Source organism: Fukomys damarensis, unplaced genomic scaffold, assembly GCF_012274545.1.
Source record: "Fukomys damarensis isolate Sample0158 unplaced genomic scaffold, DMR_v1.0_HiC HiC_scaffold_27, whole genome shotgun sequence".
NCBI lineage: Eukaryota > Metazoa > Chordata > Mammalia > Rodentia > Bathyergidae > Fukomys > Fukomys damarensis.
Genome location: NW_022900939.1, coordinates 15615353 through 15640826, shown reverse-complemented (window position 1 = coordinate 15640826; position 25474 = coordinate 15615353). Strand labels below are relative to the sequence as shown.

Genomic DNA, 25474 nt, shown 5'->3' with positions numbered 1-25474 from the left:
CATAATGAGTAATAATTGATTAATGATAATTTTGTTAAAATCTTAAAAAGATTTTCTGGAAGATTGCCAGGTCCATACAGGACTCAATTAATTTGTCTTCCTGTGACTGATAATGAATATGACCAAACAGAATGATAATTATGATAATGAGCATTTTTTAGAAGTGCTTTGAAGTTTATACTTTACCTTGTGAAATGTTTTATAAGGTTTCAGTAGAGATCTAAATCAGTGGTAGCTAACAGAGCTTTCTGCAATGATGGAAATGTTCTGTTCTATTCTGTTCCACTCAGCAGGTAGCTACTAGCCACATGGGCCACACGGAGGAGGGGTGAATGTTCAAATGAAAATCAGGACACTAAACCAGGTGTGGTGACGCATGTCTGTGATTCCAGCACTCTGGGAGGCTGAGGCAGGAGGATAGAAAATTCAAGCCCAGACTGGGCAGCTTACTGACTTGGCAGGGCCTTGCCAAAACAAAACCAAAACAAAACCCCAGATACTTCTGCCAGCAGATGAAATAAACGGTTGGACAGGAACAGCAGATACTGAAGTGGGCAATATATTCCAAATTTTATAAAAATCTATTTGTGGTCACTGACAGCATGAAGCAAACAAGTTTCAATAAAATTTATTTATAATTTTATAGATTTAAAAAAAAAACATTGCTTTCAATTGCCTCTGTTTTTCTGGCTGCGGAGACCTCTGTGTATTGAGCAATTGGGCAGTTTTAGTCCAACTAATTTTACTAACTGTTGCTGTTAGTAGGACTTTTCTCTGAACTACGATGAGACTTCTCTTGTATGCTGTACTCTGATATCAGTCCTCCCATTAGTTGCTGTGAATACAGAAGGTACTAAGTCCTACCTATTCTTTCAACATTCATCTGCCATAATAAAATTACTTCCCTGCATTATGGTGGCCTTTTCATGGTGTCAATCAGTTCTCTATTTAACCTTTGTTACCAGAGGTACTTTGGAGGACTTTAGCGCCACCACAATCTCTGCTTGTCCCACCCACCCTAAATTAACATTAAATTAAAACTGCACTCGGAATGAAGCTTCAAGAAAATTCTTAGTGCTCCTCATACCTACCCAAAAGCCATCTCTCCTATGTGGGATTCCGGAGTTGTCACTGTCTCAGTAGATCAAATAACCAAGTGTTCTAATAGTGTTTGAGTTATGAATTATTATCGTGAAAGACAAGTATGATTGTGTAGCTAGCAAAAAATGAATTCTGGCTACATGTGTGGGGGCGTTGTCATTTTGACTGAGGGCATGCCAAAGCTAGACGTGTTTGCCAATGCATTCATTAAAAGTCAAATAAACTCTATAATGTGCGTTCACAGGAATACAGATGCTCACCCTGGAACTTCACTGTTTGAATATTCAAAAGATGCTCCCATTGCTAAGTATTACCTTCAAAATAAATGTACGCAATTTAAACATTTTTGAAGAGAGCGCTCACACTTCTAAGAACAGACTCGGGTCCCAGAGTGTTTGAGAAACAATAGGACAGGCAGAGCTATTCCTGTGAGGCTCTGCGAAGGCAAAATGACCTCACCTGTTTGGGACGGCGTCTTCATTCTGAAACTGGGAATAACCTCTTTTATGGGGCGCTGTGAAAATTAACCACCATGTTGCATATTCCACACCACAGCTCCGGGAGCGCAGTCGTGTTTGGGTAGTGAAGATCACAGAGGATTTGCACTCAGGAGAATACAAATTAGATCAGCCTTTGCATTTCAGGCCATGACCTTGGGCGAGCACAGATGTGAACCTCAACTTCTTTATTGATAATATAGCAATGGTGTAGTGTCCTCTTCCTTGGACGGAAGGGAGATGTGGAAGTAAAGTTGATGCTGTGTATCTCTTTATGGTTTCCTTTGTTTTATTTCTCCAATTCTACCCCAAACTCTGGAAATAAAAGATTCTTTTCCAGTGGTACCTAAATTCCCTGTGAGTGTGCAAGCTTTGTACTGACAGAGATTTTCCTGGGTCTTTTTTCTTCTTTTTAAAAATATTTTTGAGATAACTAGAACACTAACCACTTGATTTTCTCATGAATTCAACTGCTCCACCCAGTATCCTGGGCTAAAGGACAACGAATTCACTTGGTCCCTAAGAGAGAGGAAAATTTTTAAAAAGGAAAGCTGAGATTGTCCTCTCACTTTCAAATGTATTTCACAATTTTGTCTGTCTCAAACATTTCTAAGATCTCCAGTCCAAAAGTTATGTATATTTATTTTGGTAATCTGATCAGCCAGTTTAAAGGAAAATTTCATGTTTACAAAAGGCAAGCTTTGCTGGAACTTTCTGTACAAATAAAAGGTTAGAAATTAATATTGTTACTTAATATTTACCCTTTAAATCCACCCCTCCATCAGTTATACGTGAAATTCTTTCCATGTGTTTGTTATTCTGTTGGATTTTGATTTTAAAAATAAAGTTTCACGAAAAACAAATTTACGTCACAATTGAATTCTAATAGTCAGCAAATATACCAGGGAAACAAGACATTTCTTTTTCCAGAGTCAATAATCATTATTGCTGCATGTCAGCAAATGGTCACAGGTATAAAGACTCTAAATGTGAAGTTAGGTCTTTTTTCTTTTTTCTTTTTCTGGTACTGGGATTGAACTCGGGTCCTTGTGCTTGCTGAGCAGGCAGCAGCACCACTGAGCTAAATCCCCCGCTTGAAGTTAGGTTTTCAGGGAAGGGAAATAGTCAGGAGAGTGGAGTTATCACCGAAGAGGAAAGGTCTTAAGGAGTTAGTAAAGCTGCATTTGAGTCCTATCTGTTTAACTAGCTTTGAATCCCTGGTACTCAGGTAGAATCTCTTCCTAGTTATTTTTATGTTGATTGTTGATGCTGGGAATTGAACCCAGGGCCTTGTGTAAGTGTTCTGCCACTGAGTTACACTTCTAGGCCTAGAGTTATTTTTAAATTGTTAAGTTGAGGGGTTTGGATGTTTTTTCTCAGAGCAGTCAATTTTCTTTTGGGGATAGTTGGTTGATTAATTCTTGAAACCTGTAATGGTTTTAACTAGAGAATGCCTGGATCATACAGTCGATAGGGCAGGGATCATGACTCTTTCATTAACTATTGAACACTGGGTTTCTGTTCTATAGATACCTGATAAAACACTGCTGAAATGAAACAACTGAGAACTTGGCTAGCCAGAAGAAGGTGCTTACTTCCAGCTCAGTTAGTTCTACATAAAGCTCTTCAGCATGAGTCTAAAAGTTAAGAATCAGTGTAAATTTAGGAAAACTACTAAGGGAAGTGAATTCTATAGTCAGCTTCCATGGATAATATGGGTGAGGATTCTGATACTCCAGTCTACCACTCGTATCTGTAGGTTAGATACTTTTATGCCATACCCAAAGAGCATGACTCACACTGTGAGATCCATAAGTTAGACAAAAGCCTTTTCTAAATGGAACAGATGTCTATGGTGTTGATGTTACCTGACCCAACAGTGTCTGATTTCTTTAGTGGGTCCTGACCTTCTGTCTTCCCTCCTACTCTTGGCATCTACCCTCATTACCAGGCCAATATTCTGTAAGTCCAGATTAAACTCCAGGAAAAATAAGAAAAGGCAAGGATCTCATTGTTGGTGTACACTGCTCTTACATCCTCAGAGATCCAGTTCAACTGGATGTTCCAGAACAAGGCTGTGCCATAGGTTAGACACAGTCCCTGCAGGGTGGGGAGAGTTACGAAAGCCACTCCTGCCCCCAGTCCAAACTAGCCAGCATGAGGCAGAGGGACTGTTTTATTTAAACTCAGTGCTTTCATATCTGAACTTCTCTTAGCATTTAATTGCATTCTTTTTGTCCACAGTTCATTTTCTGGTTTAGAGCTCAAAACATTCGTGTAAGGTATCACTGAAGTTGGCCAGGAATTTGTAACTTGTTAAACGTTCAGATAATGGAAAGTTGGGAATCAGTGTTGGAATTTTCCCCAGTGAGTTTTAAAGTGCCTTTTCATAACTGCATCCTGGCTTTGGTGTTTGCAAACTGGAGGCTGAGAGTTCCAATAGGCATGCTGATTTCTCAACAAAATGAGCCATAATTAATTTCATTATAATTGTTTTCTTCTTTTGTTTTTCTGATAGCTGCCTTCAGAAGAGAAGTAATGCCAAAGCACTGAGTTTCCATCAACATTCAGACAGACCATACTGGTATTTCATTAACTACCTTCCAAAGTGCCTTAAGGACAGCTGATATGTCATTTAGTAAATATTATATTATAAATTTAAAATTTTTTTTATTAGCAGTCCATTTAGATATTCTGTTTATGTTTTTCACTTAGTAGATGTGGAAACTGGGTTTTTAAAAGGTTGAGTAATTTCCTGTAGGCCACATTGGTAGGAGGCATCAGAGTTAGAATTAAATCCCAGTGATTTTAGCCAGGTGTGGTGGCTAACATCTGTAATCTCAGCACTGGGGAGGCTGAGGCAGGAGGATCGCTATGAGTTCGAGACCAGCCTGGGCTACATAGTGAGTTCTAGGTCAGTCTCAACTACATAGTGAGACCCTGTCTCAAAAAACCAAAAAAAAAACCACACAAAAAAACAAAACCAAAAAACAAAAATACTCAGTGATCTTAACTCTCAAATCAGTGCTCATTTCTCTGTTCCCAAAATATATTCCCTAAAGTGTGGCCCATAAAATGCTGTTGGTCCCCAAGTGTCTTTCAGAGGGCCAGTGAGGGCCAAAGTATCGTCACAATACTAACCTGTCATTTGCTTCCTCCTTCATTTCATTCTCTCATGAGTGCTGGTGGAATTTGCCAAAGTTCCATGACACGAAATATTGCAACTACGAACATGAGAGCAGATATGAGAATCTAACTGTCTTGTGTTATGTCAGACGACAAAAAGATTCTGCAAAGTTATGAAACAACGCCATTATTCTCATGAGTTTTGAGAAATAGTTATCGTTCATAATGAATTATTCATGTTGACATGAACTTACCATTTTTATTACAAAATAATGGTATTAAAAGTGTCTTCATTTTCATTTACATATGTATCATAAAATACGATGTGTTTAAATAAAAATATTACTACAGTAAAAGTCACATTGCTATCAGTTCCCCTTGAAATGGTCCTCCTCATTTTCTGAACCAGTTCTGGAAGTTCTTTTCCCAGAGCGTCTCGATGTCCTAGATCAATTAATAATGTTTACTTTTCAAGGGAATTTTAACTTTGGGGAAGAGCCGCAAATCACATGGCACCAGATCCACTGAATAGGGTTTTACCAGCCTTCCTGCCACTGGAAGGCACACAGCGGCATTCACTGTACTTTTTTATCCCATCTTGTAAGGACACTCATTAAAGAGGACTTCAGAATTGCTTCAGAAGGTGGCAAGAACTGTGAGATCGCGTGTTCAAAGTGAGGAGGAGGATTTCGAGGAGGATTCATGGCCACGTGTCTTTTACTGTAATATACTCAACATTTTTGACCTGCACCCTATCTTTTGATCTTGTGTTAGATGCAGAGGTAGAGAGGCAGACAGATGGACAGACGGAGAATTTCCAACACTTAACACAATTATTGGCAACCTCAATAACATCAAAAAGTGTACATAGCGTATAAGGCCCAAGGTCTGAGAACTGCTGCTCTGCACCACACTTTGCAGACATGAGCACCAATCCAGACAGAGCTGCGATAGCTCCAGAAACTGTCCTTTGAGGTGCGTGGCATAATTTTTGCTTCACACAAATTACATCAATCAGGATCCCACTAGGAAACATTACACCCTGGGACCACTGAGGAAATTTTCCTAAGGAGGTGTGAGCAGGAGCCAGCAAACAAACCACGGAGGGCTCTTACCACCCTGTGCTCGAAGGGCCAAAGAGGTTTCTGGAGCCAGCTTTTCCTATTGCTGAAGGAGAGAGCTGCCTGGCAGGGACGGAATAAGCCTGGCAGGGCAGTGGTCCAGATACTTTCGAGTTAAAAGTTGTACATTTGTATCGCCCCTTTAAGAAAAATAACTCAAAATTATGTGTGAGATCAAATCTGCATCTGTAATGGTTTAAAACCTCCAACTGCCAAACTTGAATTACCTGACATATATCACAAATCCAAAAAAGTGTAATATTTTATTAATAGCTTGAAAATAATCCCTGAAATGCCATTTTCTATATTTTGACTGTATACTCCTTGATCATCTCTTTTTATATAAAATGTCACATGTTTAGTAAAAAGGACAGCTGTATCAAAATGTATATGTGCATTATTAATAGTTTAGAAAGCTTCAACTTTGAAACTTACTACTGGTAACACTACTTAAACCTTACAGATTATCGTCAAATTTGAGAACATAAATATCTTCCATATGGGCACCGTCAGACTTCAGCATCCTAAATTTGCTTATGGAATGGCTAAAATGCTCTTTGAACTGATGTATTTAGCATTCTTGTTGTGATACCATGTTGTGTGTTTTGTTATTTTTATCAACATCAGTATTTCGTGTCACACCTGTGAGAAATTAGTAAGAAGCTAAGTGTTTGTGATTAGGCAAGATCACCCCAGGATAAGGGAATTCTGTGGGTAATGCCCGGCTCAGCAAAGACATGGATTTTAGTGAGGAGGATTGGTAGGGCAGCAGTGAGGATAAAACTTGAGTGACAAGATCAGAAAAATGCGCTGCTGGAATGGGCCAGGGATCGAGCTCAGTGGTTCCACAGCCTGCGCGCAAGGTCCAGAGTTCAAGCCCTGGTAACAGCAACAACGACAACAAAAAAGTGCTGGAGCCTGCGAAGGAGGTGGGGAAAGAGTGTCAAATGTTGGCAAGTGGTTGGGGATGGACTAATGTTCCTGTAGGTGGAGGAATCAGGGGCTCCCCAATGATCAAGAGGCACAGGAAAGGAAATACAGATCCCTAGCACTGGAGTGAAAACACTGCTACCTCCTTGCCTCTGAAACCTCACAAACAATAAGTTAGAATATACATGGAAAGATAATGACAGCCATGGCCTCCATCTTCTCCTGAGTTCCAGCTCATGCTGGCCTCCTATTGACTCAACCCAACGAGAAGCCAGGGTGGCACAAAGCCAAGGGCATAGAGAAATCAAGGCTTCCAGAGAAAATCTCCATGACAGTGGTCTAGGCAATGACTTTCTGGATTTGACCTCAAACCCAAGCATAAAGGCAAAGATAAACAAGTGGAATTACATGTGTGATTGTGTCTGCTTTGATTGGCTTGTGAGCCACCCAGCATATAGGTGGAGTACTTTCCTGGGTGTGCCTGGGTGAGTCACTGAGGTGTGGCCTGGATGCTATCACTGATCCCAGCTCTGCCTCCCCATCTCCGTATCTAAACAGTTCTGCCTCCCTTCACCCTTCCACCATGATGTTTCTGCTTGGAACTAGCTGGCCACAGATTGAATCCCCTTAAAAAGTCAGCCAGATTAAACCTCTTCTATATTGTGGGTGTCCAGCACTGTATCCAGCAACAGAAAAAGTCACTACTACAACATCAAGCTGAAAATGTGTGCACCAAAGGAAACAATCGACAGAGTGAAGAGACAACCTACAAAAGGGGAGAATATATTTGGAAACCATATTTCTAATAAAGGCTGAACATCAAAACATTCAAATAACTGAACAGCAAGAAACAAATAACGTGATTAAAAATTGGGCAGGAGAAAACAATTAGGTAAAAGGCCTGAAAAAAACATTTCTCAGAAGACATACAAACGGCCAGCAGGCACGTCTATGAAAAAAGTTCTCGTTGCTAAATCACCAGGGGAATGAAAAGTAAAATCATAATGGGACAATTGGAGAGGGTACTGTCAACATGACAAAAGATAAGTGAGCTGAGTGCACTGGAACACACTTGTTATCCCAGCACTTTGGGAGTATTTAAAAAAAAAGAAAGAATGTCTAGGAACACAAAGTGCCTATGAATTTGACCTCCACACACACAAATGAAGGATAAGAAGTGCTATCCTTTTGCATCACTGGTAGGAGTGTGCAGCCTTTACGGAAAATGGCACAGAGACTTCTCAAAAAATAAAGTAGAACTTCTGTATGATCCAGATGTCCCACGATGAGGTCTATATCCAAGGCAAATAAAATCAGTACATTGAAGAGACATCTGTGCTCCCACCATTTATTATGACAGGATTTACAGTGATCAAGTACGAAATCAACCTAAGTAGCCATCCACAAAGGAATGTATAAAAATGCGATACTGAAGAGAGGTGTGGTGGAGCATAGCTGTAAACTAGCATATTCTGGGAGGCTGAGGGAGCAGGATTGTAAGTCTGAGCCCAGCCTGGGCAATTTAGCAAGACCCTTTCTCAAAATAAAAAATAAAGGAAGGGCTGAGGATGAAGCTCAGGGGAAGGCCCTGCTGAATCCCCAGCACAACACAAAACAAAAGAGTAGTGTGTGTATATATTACAGGTATTGAGAAGCTCAGCATACAGATCCCCAGTGGGTAACTAAAATCAGATGAACTCTGCATCTCTGGCTTTGATTTATATCTGGTTCCTTTATTGCCTTAAAACTTTGGGTCAGATTTCTGTTCAGCTCATCTCAGAGGCCATGTTAATTGCTTAAGGATAGTCTGCCTAAAAATGGGTAATACAAAGTTTATTAGCCGTAAATTTACCTAATTTGTCTCATCCCCCTTCAAGACTGAGGACACCAAGATAAGAATAACTATGGTACTTCCAAGATTTGTGGGGATTTTCAGTTGTAAACTTTGGCAATGTCCAATTCCAGACCCCCTGGAACAGTGCCTAGAAGGCTGTAGTCATTTTCCCAAACCTGCAGTCAGGGTGGATTCTAGGAAAGGCACAGAGATTGCCCCAGGATGAGATCACCTCCCCTAAGGGGGCAATTACCTGTTGGAGAAATGGAAACTGCTCTCTAAACAGAAGCAGTGATCTCATGGGAACTGGATTTCCTGTTCCAACCATAAGAAATTCCCCAGCACCACTCACAGAACCAGTCCCGTGGTCATGGTCAACTAGACTATGACATGACCAGCATCACCTACCCTGTCAGACACCCAAACCTGCCAGCTATGCAAACCCCAAGCTTTTCCGCTTTTCTTATGAAGCCTCAAAGTCACTGTCAGCCCCATGAAAACATTTCTTGAACCTCTGTATCTCTGTTCTTTTCAGGATGGCTATGATGATTAAAGTTCTTTGTCCTGCCCTTCACCACTGCTCATCTCCTTGCTTAACGTTTTGGAACCAGTGACAAAGCCTGGTCTTTTGGGGCCCCCAAACTCTGGTAATATATATGCACAATGTAACATAATTCAACAATAAGAAAGGATTAAATTCTGTCCTATGTGTCCAGATAGATGGAACTGGAGGATGTTATGCTGAGTGAAATAAGCCAGGCACAGAAAAATAAATACTGCATGACCTCCCTCACATGGGGAACCTGAGCATGTCAAACTCGTGGAAGCAGAGAGTGGAATGGGATTAGTAGAGGCTGGGGGGTGGGATGTTGGAGATGTTTGTCAGGGGACCCAGAATTGCAGTTAGAAAAGAGGAATATGTTCAACAGATCTATGGCACTAATGTAGGAGATGAAATATGAAAATATTGTATCTCACAACCTGTTAGCTGTCTGATATGCCAAGCTCATGTTCTCTAAAAATCAAAGAATGAGTTCTAGGAACAATGGAGGTTAAGAATGGGAAAATATTTATTGAGAAGACAGCTCTGAGAGGCAAGAGGGGACCCGAATGGATAGCCCGGGGACCTCAATTTACAAGGAAGTTTTATAGAGCAAAACCCATGTGGGTACAATATGGGATCACAGCTATGATTAACCGAAAAGGTTACAAGTATAGTCACTTAGGTAACAGAGATCCAAGGGAGAAACAAGTCTCGTAACAAGTGTGCATGAAAAGAACAAAGATTTTCCTAGGAAATGATGGGTCCAGAGGTCTTGGACTCCCACCCAGGTGACTGATGCCTATCTAGACCTCATTAGCCCCAGTGTTTGCCTTTTCAGGAAGTATGCAGGTCTAGTCATTTCATCTTTATCTTGAGGCCTGGTTTCCAACAGGTGTGTCTCCTGCCACAGTGGTGGTAATTCACTTTTGTTCTGACTCTCTCCAGCTCTATCTGACTGCTGTAATATTTCTAACTTAGCTGTCTATAATAGCACAACACAGTGCATGTACTTAATAACAATGTATTCTTGGAAATAGACATTAAGTGTTCTCACTACAAAAACATCACAAGCATATGAATTAGCTTGATTTAGCCATTTACAATGTATGTGAATTTCACAACATATACGAATTTCAAGATATCGTGTTTTATCTAATAAATGTATACAAATTTTCATTTGTAAAAAAAAAAAGAAAAGAAAGGGAGGGAGAGAAAGAAAGAAAAGGACTGCTAGAGTATCTAAAAGAATCTGGAGGATCAAACAGAACATGTCTAGCTGTCATGTGACTCATAAGCCAAGCCAGGCTGGAGCTGTAAGCCACTGACCCAACTCACAGTGGAAACCAGGAAGGATCATAAGGCCCAGGCCCAACTCACAGTGGAAACCAGGAAGGGTCATAAGGCCCAGGCCCAGGGAGATGAGGAGGTTCACATAAGGAGATGTGCACAGCAGTGGAAACAAGAGATGAGCAAGGATACAAGAACACTGGAGAAACCACATCCGTGATTAGATCCCTAAAGGGCCTCTTAATTTTTTTCAGTTTCTTCTGTAGGGTTTTCTAATAGGCCTTGATGGGGAAAAAAAGTCTACAAGTTCTAGCTTGCTCCTTTCACTTACAGTTGACCTTGGAATACTTTTCATTCAGCTAACAGAGAAGTGAAGGAGACTTCCTTATGACATCTGTTATATTTCTATTGTGACTCAAGTGCGAAAACATGGAAGAAACAAAAGAGAAAAGGGACGATAGAGGGAGCAAAGGAAGGCAGAGGACTGAGAGGAGAATGGGAAACAGCAATTGGGAGCAGTTATTGCAGGGATTAGAAATGAGAGTTATGCAATGCTGAGATGGTGGCAAAGCCATGACACCCCACCCATCCAGCCTGACCCCACAAAGGACCATTTTATAACGCGAGAATCATCTTTTCACTATTACACAATCATCCTGCATCATATATAGTATCTGACAGACAGCAAGAAAAACCAGCTGCTTTCAAGAAACAAATAATCCTAGGATATGGATTCAATTATTTCCTGGCCTGAAATACTGTGTGACCAGGTGGCTCAGACTAAGCAGGGCTTTTCTTACCAGTGGCTTGCGTAGAATGTACAGCTCGTCTCTTGCTTCATTTCTCTATGGTTTCTTCTGATAATGAGGTGAAAGAACTGAAGAAGTGTGCTTCTCGATAGAAGTGAAAAAGTAAAATGGCGGAAGAGAAACCGACTCACAAAATGGATGCTAACAAAGGGAACTGTGATGAAACTGAAGTTGATTAATTTGTTCTGAGAACTGACTTTCTTCCCCTTTCCTACCTAAATATTCAGAGACTGGCCAGTGTCATTTTATTTTTTCCCACCAGACAAATATTCTGGAAGCTGATGTAGGTCTATAAAAGTAGGTCTAGACTATAAGATGTTGTTTTAGGGGATGAAAGGGAGAAATTAGAAGTGTTTTACCCTTTTTCTAAAGTGTTGGTCTCATTGCATCTTTTCTAGTTCAGCACACTTGGTGTACTGGGTTAATGGCTAGTGCTGTACTGGCTCTGTGAAAACATGTTTGTGAAAAGAGTATGTAATGGTTTCTTTCAAATTCTTAATATCTATTCATTTGTCAGTCCTATTTCTGTCCTGATTTTACCAGATGCTGCTGCACTTGAATGGTTAATAAAATTGTACAGTGCCACAAAACCCCACAATTTCCTGTCCTGAAAAATCAAATCAGAAGCATCAAAAACAGCTTTTTTGAGCCAAACCTTGAATGATCAGATGGACTTGTTAGGAGAAATGTGATAGCTCTTAGACCATTTATGTTCAATATTACCTTGTATTATATACCAGTGAATCGAGGGTCCTTGGGTCAGTGTGACAAAAGGTGTTAAAAAAAAAAAAAGAAATTGAGATGTGCAATGGAACTTTTAAAAAAATTTTAAGACTGAGATATTTAAAAGGTGTGACACCTGTCCAATCTGGGAAGTGAAAATTTTAATTTATTGGGGAAGATCTTTTGGAAAAGCTTTTGAGTGAATTCTTTATTTACACAATGAGCTGAATGCTCCAGGTTAAGATGTCAAATGATATTATGATATTGCAATATAATAAGAAACAAGTATTTGGTCTCTGCTTTTGGTTCTTGGCACATGGCTCCTAAAACCTTTGGAATCTTTGGAGTGATAAACATGTCTTCTGTCTGCTAAAGAGGTGACTGGTGTCTGCCACTTTTCCCTGGGGACAAACACTGCCCCAAATCCTGTTACCCACCATGAGGTTGAATGAGATTCCCTATGCTTGATCCTCAGAAAAGCCAAGGCATGATTAGGGGTGAGGGTTTATAGTTCCACACCCTAATCTCTAGGGAGAGGGGAGGGAGGGGCAAGGAGCAGAGGTAGTGCTGATCACTAATGGCTAAAGATCTGATCAGTAATGTCTATGCAATGGAGTACCCATAAAAAGTCTAAAAGGGTTGGCTTCAGAGAGCTTCCCTATCTAAACACATGGAGGCTCCTAAAGGGTGGTGTGCTACTGAAGGCACTGAGTCTCCACACCACTTCCTATATTCCTTTCCCTATGTCTCTCTTCCATCTAGTGTTCCTCAGTGTCCTGTATCATAAATCAGAAAACATAGGTGTTTCCCTGAGATCTGTGAGTCATATCAGCCAATTAACTGATCCCAAGGAAAAGACCACGGGAAGGAACTTTGATTTGTAGCTGTCTGTCAGAAGCACAGGTTACAAACTCAGGTTTAGAGTTGGCATATGAATTGGGAATAGTCTTTTTTAATTTAAATTTTTATTAGTACATGTTTTCAGTACATACTGATTACATTCATTGCAGGGAGTTGGTGTATGTATACAACACTACTTAATTCTTTTTACTTCCCCTTCCTCTTTTGCTTTCCTTTTGGTCTCATTTGCAAAATAGTCACCTCTTTGTTTCTTATTATCTGTCTTTTATTTTGCTAACTTATTTATACTTTGAGTTTCTCATATAAGAAAAACCATGCAATGTTTAAGCTTGTGTATATATTTTTTTCACCTAACATTATGATCTCAAAATATATTCACTTTGCTACAAATAACTCAAATTTGTCCTTTATAGTAGAGTAGTACTCCATATGGATAAATATCATATTTCTTTCTATAGTCATCTGTTAGCGGACAGATAGGCCAATTCTAAGATTTACCTATAATGAGACACATTGGTATAAGCACAGGTGTGCATGTGTCACTGTAATATGATGTCTTCAATTCTTCTGGGAAGAAACCTAAAAGGGGGATAGCTAGGTCAAATGGAATTTCAAGTTTTTGTAAGGAATCTTTGAACTGATTTCCCTAGTGGTCGTTCCAGTCTACATACCCACCAATAATAAAAGTGTTCTTTGATTACTGAAGCCTTAGCAGCATTTGTTATTATTTCATTTCTTGATGATAGCTGTTCCTTCTGAAGTAGGATGAAACCTCAATGTTTTAATTTGCATTTATCTAATGGCCAGAGATGGTAAACATTTTTTAATGTATTTATTGGCCATTTGTACTTCTTCTAAGAAATGTTTATTCATTTCAGTTGCCCATTTTTTATTGTTTTTTTTATTTTGGAGAGAATCTAATTTTTTTTTGAGTTATGTATTCTAGATATTAGTCCTCTGTCTAAAGAGTAGCTGGCAAAATATTCTCATGCTAGAGGTGGTCCTTTCACTATTGGTGCCTTCCTTTGTCATGCAAAGTCATTTTAATTTGATATAATCTCATTTGTTGATTCTTGATGTTATTTCTTGTGCAACTGGGTTTCTGTTTAGATAATACTTAACCTGCACCTAAAACTTTAAGAGTTTTACCTATTTTTCTTCCAGTAGATTGTTTTTGTTTTGACATGTAGATCTTTGACCCACTTTGATTTTATTTTAGTACATGATGAGGAATGTGGGTCTAGATTAAATCTTCTGAATGTATATAGCCAGTTTCCCCAGCACCATTTATTAAAGAGGCTATTTTTCCTCCAGCATATGGTTTTGGCCCCTTTGTAAAAGATCAGCTGGCAAAGTGCACCTGGTGTTGCTTCTGCATTCTCCATTCTGTTCCATTGATTCATATGTCTGTTTTGTACCAGTAGTATGCTGTCCTTAGCACTAGAGCTTTGTAATATAACTTGAAATCCCAGATTTTGATGCCTTCTATTTTATTCTTGTTGCACAGGATTGCTTTTGGTATTCTAGGTCTCTTCTAGTTCCACATGAGTTTTAGGGCTATATTTTTTAGTTCTTTGAGGAATGCTGTTGGTATTGCATTAAATCTATTTATAAGTTTTAGAAGTATGGCCATTGTAACAATATTGGTTTTGCTTATACAGGAACAGGGAACATCTACTTTCTGATGTCCTCTTCTATCTCCTTTTCAGAGTACTGTAATTTTCATTATAAAAGTCTTTCACTTCCTTTGTTAGGTTAATTTGTAAGTATTTAATTTTTCTTGAAGCTATTATAGTGGTTTTGTTTTCCTGTATTCTATTTTTTTTCCCCTTCTGTAATGGGGAGCGAACTTAGGACCTGGAGCTTGTAAGGCAGGCAGCAGAACCACTGAGCTACATCCCCAGCCCTGTTTTCCTAATTATTTTTTCCTCAGTGAATTTATTATTGTTGAACAGGAACACTACTGATTTTTGAGTGTTAATTTTTATCCTGCTCCCTTGCTGAATTTATTAGTTCTAGGAGTCTTTTGGTGGACTTTTTCAGGTCTTCCATGTAAAGAATTATGCCATATGCAAATAATGACAATTGGACTTCCTTTCCTATACATTTCTCTTTTATTCCTCTCTCTTACATTATTGTGCTGGCTAATGTTTCAAGCACTACATCAAAGCAGGGTAGTGATAGTGGACATCTTGTCTTGCTTCTGATTTTAAAGGGAATGTTTTCAGCTTTTTCCCTTTTAATATGATGTTCACAGCGGGATTGGCATAAATCACTTTTATCAGATTGAGGTAAAGCCCTCTATATCTATTTTTTCAGGGTTTTAAAAATTATGAATTATGAAGGGATGTTGGATGTTGTTGAAAGCTTTTTCTTTGAATCTTTCTTTGTAATCATTTGAGATGATACATGATTTTTATCTTTTCTTATGTGGTATATTACATTTATTGATTTGTATATGTTGAACCATCCATGCATCCCTGAGATGAAGCCTTGATCTGTTTAATGATTTGTTGTATTCTGTTTGAAAATATATTGTTGATGATTTTTGCATCTATGTTCATTAATTAGATTGGCCTGTAGTTTTCTTTTTCAATTGAGTCCTTGTCTGGTTTTGGAATCAAGCTAATGCTATCTTCCAGGAATTAACTTGGGAGAACTCCTTCCCTTCCAATTTCATTAAGGAGGGCTGGGATTTTGCTCAGTGGTACAAGATCCCTGGTACCAAGCCAAGCCAAACCAAACCAAACCAAACCAAACCAAACCAAACCAAACACAACAAAAAAGCATACAAACTTAATCTCAATTTCATTAAGGAGTTTGAGGAGTACTGATATTAGATCTTCCCTGAAGTTCTTACAGGATTCAGTGCTGGACCCATTGGGATGGGCTTTTCTTAGATAGTAGATTTTCTTTATTACTGCTTAAATTTCTTTGCCTGTTATTGGATTGTTTGGGGTTTTAATATCTTGGTTCAGTTTAGGTAATTTATATGTATCTTCTGGGCTTTGGCAGTAACCATTGTGATTTCACCTTTATCCTTTCTAATTGCATTGATGTGGGTGTTTGTTTGCTTTTCTTTTTTTTTTTTGTAAGACTGCCTACAGGTTTGTCTATTTCATTTATTCTTTCAAAGAACCAGCTCTTTGATTCAGTGATTGCTTGTATTATCTTTTTTATGTCTCACTATTAATTTATTCTTTGATTTTTATAATTTCTTTCCTTGTACTAGCTTTGAATTTGGGTTGTTCTTGTTTTTCTAGGACCTTGGAGTGCTTCATTAAATTATTTATTTGGGCTTGTGCTGATGTTCTGATGTGAGCATTCATAACTATAAATGTCCCTCTTAGGACTACTTTCATGTCTCATAGGTTCTAGTCTGTTGTACTGGTATTATTATTTGATTCTAGGAACTGTCTAATTTCTTGATTGTTTTTCTGGTACCCATTGATTATTCAAGATTGTATTGTTTAACCTCTCTGCGTTTTCATACTTTGTGTGGTTTATTTTGCTACTGATTTCTAATTTTATTGTATTATGATCTGATATTACACATGGGATGATTTTAATTATTTTACATTTATTTAAAGTATCCTTTACAGGTTAGGATAAGGCCTATTTCTTTTGAAGCTTCCACGTGCTGATGAAAAGAACGTATATTCTGTTGCTGTTGGCTGGTACTCTGTGTAGATATTTATTAAGTCAATTTGTTCAAAGATGTTCAATTTCAATATCTCCTTATTGATTTTGTGTCTCTAGTTGATCTCCCTTTTGTGAAAATGGAGTATTGAAGTTCCCACCATAATTGTGTTGATGTTTTAGTAGTGTTTGTTTTGTTTGTTTGTTTTTACAGTACCAGGGATTGAACCCAGGACCTTGGACTTGTGAGGCAGGCACGGTATCAGTGAGGTAAATCCCCAACCCTAGTAGTGCTTATTTTATGAGTTGGATGTCTCAATGTTTGGTGCATATGTATTTTAAATTGTTATTTCTTCCTGATTTTTTTTTTTTTTTTTTTTTGGTACTGTGGGATTGAACTTGGGTCCTTGCACTTGCGAGTCAGGCAGCAGAAACACTGAGCTAAATCCCCGGCCCTTATTTCTTCCCTTTGAATTATTTCTTTAACCAATAAGTAGTGATCCTCTGCCTCTTCTGATCATATTTGAAGTCCACTTCACCTGAAAACAGTATAGCTAACTCCCGCTTATTCTCTGGCTCCCATTGCATGGAAGATTGTTTTCCATCCTTTGATTTTTAATCTATAAATTTCTTTATTGGATGAAATCTATTTCTTTTTTTTTTCAGCTTTAATTGATGAGTTTATTGGTACATTTTAGGGATACAGTACAGTTACATTCATTGTTGGGATCTTGTACCTCTACATGACAAGTCTTGATTCTCATTTTTCCCCTTACCCCTGCCCTCCCTTCACCCCCTTGAAATCTATTTCTTATATATAGCATATCATGGATTTTGATTTTTGATCCAATCTACTGATCTGTATCTTTTCATTAGGGGGGATTAGACCAATCACATTGATAGTTATTATTGAAAGGTATTGACTTATTCCTGTCATTACATTATTTTCTTGTTGCTTGTTTCTTTTTTTTCTCCTATACTTAACTTCTCATTCTACCTGATGTTTTAATTTACTGGACTTTTTGCATCTTTGACTTCATTGTCCCTTTCCAGTCCATCCTGGATAATTTTTTTGGAATGCTGGTTGAGTGGTCATACATTTCCCAAGGTGTTCTTTTCCACCTTAAAACTTTACTTCTCCATCACTTTTGAGAGATAGTTTTGCAGGATATATTAGTCGGGCTTTGAAGTACTGTTTTATTTGTGAGGGGGCCGCTTGAAACACTTCATTCCATGCTCTTCTGGCCTTTAAGGTTTGTGTTGAGAAATCTGCCATAACTCTAAGTGATTTATTGCTTTTTCTTTAAAAGCTTGTAAGATTTTGTTCTTGTTTGGAACTTCTAGGATTTTGACTATGATGTGTCATGGAGAAGTCCTTTTCTGATCTTGGTGATTTGGGGTTCTATATCCTTTGCTTATTTGCATGTTAATTTTTCGTCATGTTTGGAAATTTTCTGTAAACAGGTTTTTTTTTAATGCCATCTGTGCTGTGATTTTTCACTAATTCCAATTCATCTAAATTTCTCTTCTTCGCAGCATCTATTAGTTGTTGGATCTACTTTCTATGTTCTCTTGTTGTTCTCAAGGTATCTCTGAGGGTACAGTCACGTGCCTCACCCCTATTTTCTAGTTCTGGCACTCTGTCCTCACATTTGTCACTTCTGCTGCCCACTCATTCCAGATGCTTTTGCTCCTGAATTTCTGTTTGATACCTTTTCATGGACTCTAATTCTTTGCTGAAGTGATCATTTTTTAAACAGTATTGTTCTGTTTAGCTCAGTAGGTTTTTTTTATTGGTATCTTTTGTAAGTTCACTGATCATTTTTTAAATTAAGTCCATTGTCTGTTAGTTATGCTGTCTTTGAGCCCACTAAACACCTTATTGATGTGGGTTTTTTTTCCTCTTCCTTTCTCATTTCATTTAATTCAACTATTTGGTCTTTGATTTGCTCCCCATCAGTGCCCCATGGATCAGATGTGGGGCAGTTGGGAGTATTTAGAGGCATTTTGTTGTCTTGTGTTTTTATATTTCTATTTTTTTGTGTGTGTGCGTGTGTGTGTGTGTGCATGCATGCATGCTAAGGTTTGTGGATCAATTACAGAGAAAATATTTGATTGGTAACATGGAGACGTGCTCTGGGCATGGCCAACTATGGGTCTTTGCCTGTCCTGAGATCTGATCACTCTGTTAATTTGGGAATTAAAAGGTGCAGTATAATTGGCACAGCACCTAGTTTTTCAAAGTTCCAGAAATGAGCTATAAAATCGTTGATGACACAAAGACAAATCAGATGTTGGCACACAGTGAAGACCAATTAGTAGCAACAAGTAGGCCACGCTGGCAATAGCAATGATATAAGCAACAATAACAGAGTCAATGACAAACTGGATATTGACATGTCATAAGAACCAATGGAAGCTACCAGTATACCACCCTTAATAATAGAAAAGAGACCTGCAGTAATGATATTGGTACAAAGACAAACCAAATGTTGACACACAGTAAATATTTACTAACTGCAACCATAACAATACCACCATTAACAATAGAAAAGAATTCAACATTAGTAGTTTAGTCAACTAAATATCTGAAGATTAATAAAGCTTAATAGTAATACTGGTAAAAAAAAATGGAGGATGTGGGGAAAGGAAAATGAAATTTGAAAAATAAAGAAAAGCCAGATGAAAAGGAGAGAAAATTGAGACAATGGATCTTGTTTAGAAGTAAAAGAAAATTAGATTAACATAAAAAACAAAGACATAAAAATAGACAATGAAAGAAATGAAAAAAGAAAAGAAGAAAAGAAAGAAAAGAAAAAAAAAACAAGAACAAAAGAGAAATGAGTCCAAAAATGTCCTGTGTTTTTGAATGAGTGGTTTCTTTCCACCATCTGCAGTATTGGAAACTACCAGATGAGGGAGGCTTAGTGAGTCACTCACTACTAAGTCCTGTTTTCTTTCCGTAGTCACGTTTTTTGGGTGTGAATGCTGTCTCTGGCTCTACCTTTCCCACTGGGTGTGGCTGTCAATAGCTTACCTCCTAGGGCTGTTTCACTCCAGCCACTTCTATTTTCCATCTCCTCTGTGAGGCAGTTACAGCTCTCAACTTTCTTCATTAGCTTTATACTCTGTGGGGTTGTGCCTGCCCCACTTCAGAAATCCCTCTGTGAATACTCCCAAGGCCTTGGCAGCCATCAAACTGAGGCATATCCCTATCCCTGATCACACTGGCAGGTGGGGAAAGCAAACAGACCACTGAGCTCTGTGTTAAATGTAGGCAGTGGGGCAGGGGTAGAGGAGCCTCTGCTAGTTGGACTTAGTGCCAGTACTTTCAACCCCAGACCTCTCCAAAACCCACACATGCCTGGCCTGGCTTCTCATCACAGCAGGCAAGAGCCCCATGACCTTCCTAGCCTGCACTTAACTATCTCAGTGGGTTTATATGTAGCCTATTCTCTCTGTGATTGTCTCTTCTGGCTGTCTGCTTCCCAGTCACTGTGGTAAGGAGACACCAGAAACTCTGAAGTGAAGTTGTGTAGTTCCGTAGCTCAGTTTTAAACAATTAACTCCTTCTCAAAAAGGCTCCTGATTAAACAACTCTCAAATACGGCAAGTGCTGCAGCAGGTTTCTTCTCCAACTCTAGCTGGTCATGTGGAGGAAGTTTCTTACAGAGTAAAACCTGACAATGTTTTCACAGTTTACAAGAGCTGTGGGCTTTTCCTGGGTCCGGAACTACAAGCCTGGTCTGTTATTTCTCCCTGGAGCTGCCAAATCTCTCTGGTTTTACCTTGTGTTAGTGGAGAAAGGTCCCCTTCCTGGGAGCCAGGTTAGTGTTCCTAACCGCTTCATTTTTTTTTTCCATATTGTACAGTTTCTCTAGCTTCTCTGTAGTTTCTAGTTTTCCTGTTTTCTCCCTCCCAATTTCTGGAGATCTACATCTTTTTTCTTCACCGAATTGTTTTCCAACGGTCTTAATTCAGGGTCTGGAGAGGCTGTATTTTGCTGCTGGTCTTTGTTCCATCATTATTTAATCCTCCTGAAGTAGGAAATAGTCTTGAATGGCAGAGTTATTAACCTGGAGGATCTATTTCCAGGTTCTCATAAAAGCGAGAAGTGACTTAAATTGTAGGGCATCTGCCTGGTATCTTTTCGAGAATTTCTTGAGGTGGGAAAACTCTCCCCACACATCTGATGTCAGAAATGTGAAACAGTGTGTGAGAGGAGGAACATTACAGTGGGGTTTCTTACCCCAAATATTTATATTTAGGATTATAACTTGGCTCTGTCTTTGAAACCATGTACTTACTTCAAAGTAATTTTCAGGAGTAATTTGCAATTGCATTTTGAGTAGTGAATTATTTTTTTTTGTAATTGAGTTGTTAGTTGGATCGTTTTGTTCATTCTTATTATTTTCCTTGAAGTTTTTATTTACATATTTATCTTGATTGAAAGTTTCTTCTTGCTGTGGATTTAGCTCAGTGGTTCCACTACCTACCTCACAAACACAAGGATCCTAGTTCAATCCCTGGTAAAAAAAAGAGAAAGTTTCTTTTCTCCTTTTCCCTGTGACAATGTTGTTCCTACTTGACATTTTAAAAATTGCTTTCCCCTAGTCTTGCCATCTGCAATCCAAAACTAGGTGTGTGATTAGAGTTCTTGTCTTGCAGTGACCCTGGAGCCAGTAGATGCAGTCATTCAGCCATCAGAGAGTGTGTCAGCTCCCGTCTGAATGGCTTTTTCTGCCACCTAGAGCCACCACACATACAGTTTACAATGCCACCTTTCCATGGGGGAAAATGTTGCCCCGGATCTTATTAGCCACCATGACATTGAATATGACTCTGCTGTGCATCTAGTATTTTTGGTTTTTGTTTTCCAGACTCCCCTGTCCCCTAAAAGGAGGCTACCCCAAGTATTATCAAAGGAATCACTCTAACTTTGACATAACAATTCCAGGATGTCTCAGTTGGATCTCGATGTCATGTTACATGCTTAGACAAATACTACTAAGTGATATTTGATCACCATATTACAACAACATAGAATGGTAGAAAAGGAAGGAATAAATATAATAAAAATAATTTAAACTCATTGGGGAAGAGGAAACATAGGAACCATTACACACATATCTTAATCTACAGGAACAAGATTCCCTTTTCTTGTCATAAATATGAGCTCCATGGTCAGCCTATCTGGTTACCTTCAGTTGTTTTCTGGAGAATGCCCTTTGTCCTTTGACAGATATGGCCATATCTAAAAAGGGCTTTGGAGAAGAAGTTCTTATGGGGGCTTTATCAATGACAAGTCCATTTTGTATTTCATGGGTTTAGAAATCTGGATTGTCTTAATGGCCAAGTCCATACAGCTACTTCTCAATTCCTGATGTGGTTATGTTCCACTACACTCACTGCAAATATCATAAGGCAAAAGTCTATTTACTCCACTGAAGCCCACCAAACATCATAACTTAGTAACACAGAACAGTGTAGACTATTGCTTGTGTCTTTTGTGATCTCACCCTGGCTGACTGGGAGCAACCACTTGTTGCCATCGCCCAGCATTGTGAGAGAATATCACGTTACTAGCCCTGGAAAATTTCAGCATTCAAAATTATAAGTATAGTTTCAAATGAAAGCATTTTGTTTTTGAATCAATCATCATAAAGTAAAAAAGAAATAAGTTGAGTCATTATGATTTGGGCATTATCTGTCATCATGGGAACTTATTGTTCACCAAGTGGGAGTTTCTCTGGAAATACATATCTTGAGAAAGAGATGCAACTTATTTCTGCTCAACTCTGCGGTGAAGGAATTGTCTAGAAAGCCAACACCTCTATAAGCCAGCTTAAGAAGTGATCTCTCTTAATGGTTACCTGCCCATATCCCAGCCCTAAGATGAACTTGGAGTCTATCTCCATCTTCTATTACATGCCAGACCAGTAATGGGGGGACGGGTACCTAGGTAGACCACATGGTCCTAGACTAAGGACTGAAAGTATATCAGAAACACTTCTTGGTTTCTTTCTACCTCTTGGCTTTATTTTGCGTCCCTGTGTGTGTTGGTTTTGTTCTTAAATTCTATGTGGCAATAAGATGGGCTACAGCCATACTTATTGCACATTCTCTCAGAAAGTCTATTTTCTATATAAGATTTAAGAAAATCCCTGGAACCAAGACTCATTAGTTCTACTGAGTGGGTTAAACCACATTTCTGTCTTTGAACCAATCACCATGGCCAGATAATGGGATACACAATTTATAAGCCATATATTTAGTCTACTTTTTGACCTCAAGTTACCATTTCAACACCATCCTTTCTTAGTAGCCTCTTTCTCAGGCTATTATCTTTGAAAGTGTGTTTTATATTTATGGTGCTTATTCTTGCTTCTCTTTGCTCAGTCACTTCCACTGAACAGTGGCCTGTGCAACAAGCTGCCTCAAATGAGAACAGCTAATGGCGGGATGTGGACCAAAGTAGGAGGAGGAGGGAAAGTGGGTACCAATGTTTTGTTGAGAGTCTTCCATAGCACAGGCCCATGTACTAAAGATTTGGTTCCTAGGGTGACACTATGGCAACCACAATTTAAAGGAGAGGCTTATTTTGACTCATATTTTCAGTCCATGGTTGGCCAGTTCCAAGGCAGGAAGGGCACAGTGGAAGGGTCTGTCAGGGGAAAGCTGCTCACATCATGGCAGCTGGGAAGCAGAGAGAGAGAGCCAGGGAGGGAGATAAACCCTTACTGGTCACACCCCAGGCTTCATATTCTACCAGCATATTCAGCTATGGATTCATCAGTGAGTTAACCCACAGATGAGTAGAACAATCCAATCACCTTCCACACACATGAGAGTTTAGAGGGTTTTTTTTTTACTTTTGTCCTATTAAGGGTTGAACATAGGGCCTTTGCACTAAGCTACACCCCAGTCCTTTTTTATTTTTTGAGACAGGTTCTAAGTTGTTAAATTGCCCAGGCTGAGCTCAGACTTAGAAGCTTCCTGCCTCAGTCTCCAAGAGTGCTGGGATTATAAACATGTCCCACCATGCCTGGCCCTGGGACATTTTAGATCTAAACCATAACAGCATCATTTGGCCTTTACCTTGTCCTCCCATTATATACCCCAGGCCTTTGTGGGGCAGAGGAAGAGCGACTCTCTTTTTGGCACAGTCTCTGTGGTGGTATGTCACATTAGTGTTTTCTGGGCTCCAATGCAGCATAGGATGCAGAAAAATAATTCTTCCATCTTTTATTTATTTATTTATTGTTCCCCTTTAGAATTAAGCTTGCACCCCAGCTGGGGATGTAGCTCACTGGCGCTGTACCTGCCTGGCAAGTGCAAGGTCCTGAGTTTGATCCCCAATACCAGGAAAAATAAAAGAATTAAGTCTGCACCCAAGGTTGTAGAGCTCCCATACTACATTCAAAATCACTACTTTTTCCTAATTCAGGCATTGTTTCTCAATCCAGCATTCATGTCTTTGTTCTTTTTCTTTTACTGTTAAGAGGTTTCTCAGGGCCTCTGAGAAGAGATTTGTGTTGCTCCTAGCTACCAGCTTACTATACATGTCCTGATATATCAGACTCAGTGTATGTTCTTCATAGGACATGTCTTAGCCTTTTTTTTTTTCTGTTTTTTGGCGGGTATGGGGGATTGAACTTGGTACCTTGTGTTTGTGAGGCAGGCGGTGGCACCACTGAGCCAAATCCCAGGGCCCCAAAGAGACTTTCTTTTACCCACTCCACCACTTTATCAGATATACTGTATGAACCAGCTTCCTGTCACTATAATGAAATACTTAAAGAGAAAAGGTTTATCTTGGCTCACAGTTTTGGAGAGTCTGGTCCTCCAACAGCCGTAATCTATTGGCCCCATTGCCTGGGCCTGTGGGAGGCGGCACAACATGGTGGGGACAGGTAGGAGAACGAACTGTTCACTTCATGGTCATGAAGCAAAAGAGAAACAGAGACCAGGATCCCACAGTCTCTTTGGGGGACATTTTTCCAGTGATCTAAGGACCTTTTACAAAGACCCACCTCCCAAAGTTTCCATCACCTAGGCATGCCCTCGATTACCTAAGATCTTCCCACAGGGCCCTCCTATAGGTCCCCAGCACCTCTCAACAGCCCACCATGGGAGGAAGCCATTATCACATGGACCTTTGGGGACACTTACCAAACTACAGCACCTGTCTTCCAGATGGGCTCTTTAGGCAAGAGTCTTGTCTACAAAAGAACATATACAGTAGAACAGCAGTTATATATACTTTAAAATCATGTAAACCTCACTCCAAACATGTTATTTGTGAAAAATAAATATTTGGCTATTGTAGGCGAGCCTGGGTCCCCAGCTCCATACTGGGGCACCACCTGTAGGTGATCTTGTCCGGTCTCATTCTGAGACTTAGACCCACTACTTTGTTCTCCCTGACCAGGGGGTGTGTGTGTGTGTGTGTGTGTGTGTGTGTGTGTGTGTGTGTGTGTGTGTGTATGAATGAGGATGAATGACAAAGAGACAGAGTCAGCTTAACAGGCCAGCAGTCAGAGAGCTCCTACCTCCAGCCCGCAGAGGAGCCCCGAGCCTTTGGCTGGATCACCAAGCTTTTATTCACCTACACACGGGCACGAGCAATCAAAGCAACACTTGATTCATCTGCTTTCCAACATCCATTAATACATTCTCTGGTAAACAACATAACCTCAGCTGTATTAACTTTCCCCTAATATGCAACTTGCAATCACTCCTGAGTGCAGCCTTTCTGCTTTGTGTTCACGGAGGAGGCCAATTAGGCCTCAATTCTCCTCTGGTCTTTGACAGGTTATACTAAAAGGAAAGAAAGATAATTGTAGCGGATTGACTAATGGTACTTGTAATGCCTAGCTGAATTGAATCAGCATGGTCCGGGCATGGAAGATCCACCTGAAGATTGCTACCAATAGCCGTAAAAAGAGAACTAGGGAGGAAGATCTCAGTCCTGTCGATTTCCCGATAGGAACTAGGCTGTT

The 25474-nt window shown here is 39.4% G+C and overlaps 1 long non-coding RNA gene across 2 annotated transcripts; it reads right to left on the bottom strand.

Moving 5' to 3' along the window:
* Positions 1-790: 790 nt before the first annotated feature.
* On the bottom strand, positions 791-24695 carry LOC104854194. 2 transcript variants are annotated; one of them, XR_002024975.1, is made up of 4 exons: positions 24645-24695; positions 24297-24405; positions 4740-4822; positions 791-835 (listed from the first exon to the last, which is right to left on the bottom strand). It is a non-coding gene; the product is annotated as an uncharacterized LOC104854194 (long non-coding RNA). The 2 variants fall into 2 exon arrangements; XR_002024974.1 differs by lacking the exon at positions 791-835 and adding an exon at positions 2196-2312.
* Between the last annotated feature and the right edge of the window lie 779 nt (positions 24696-25474).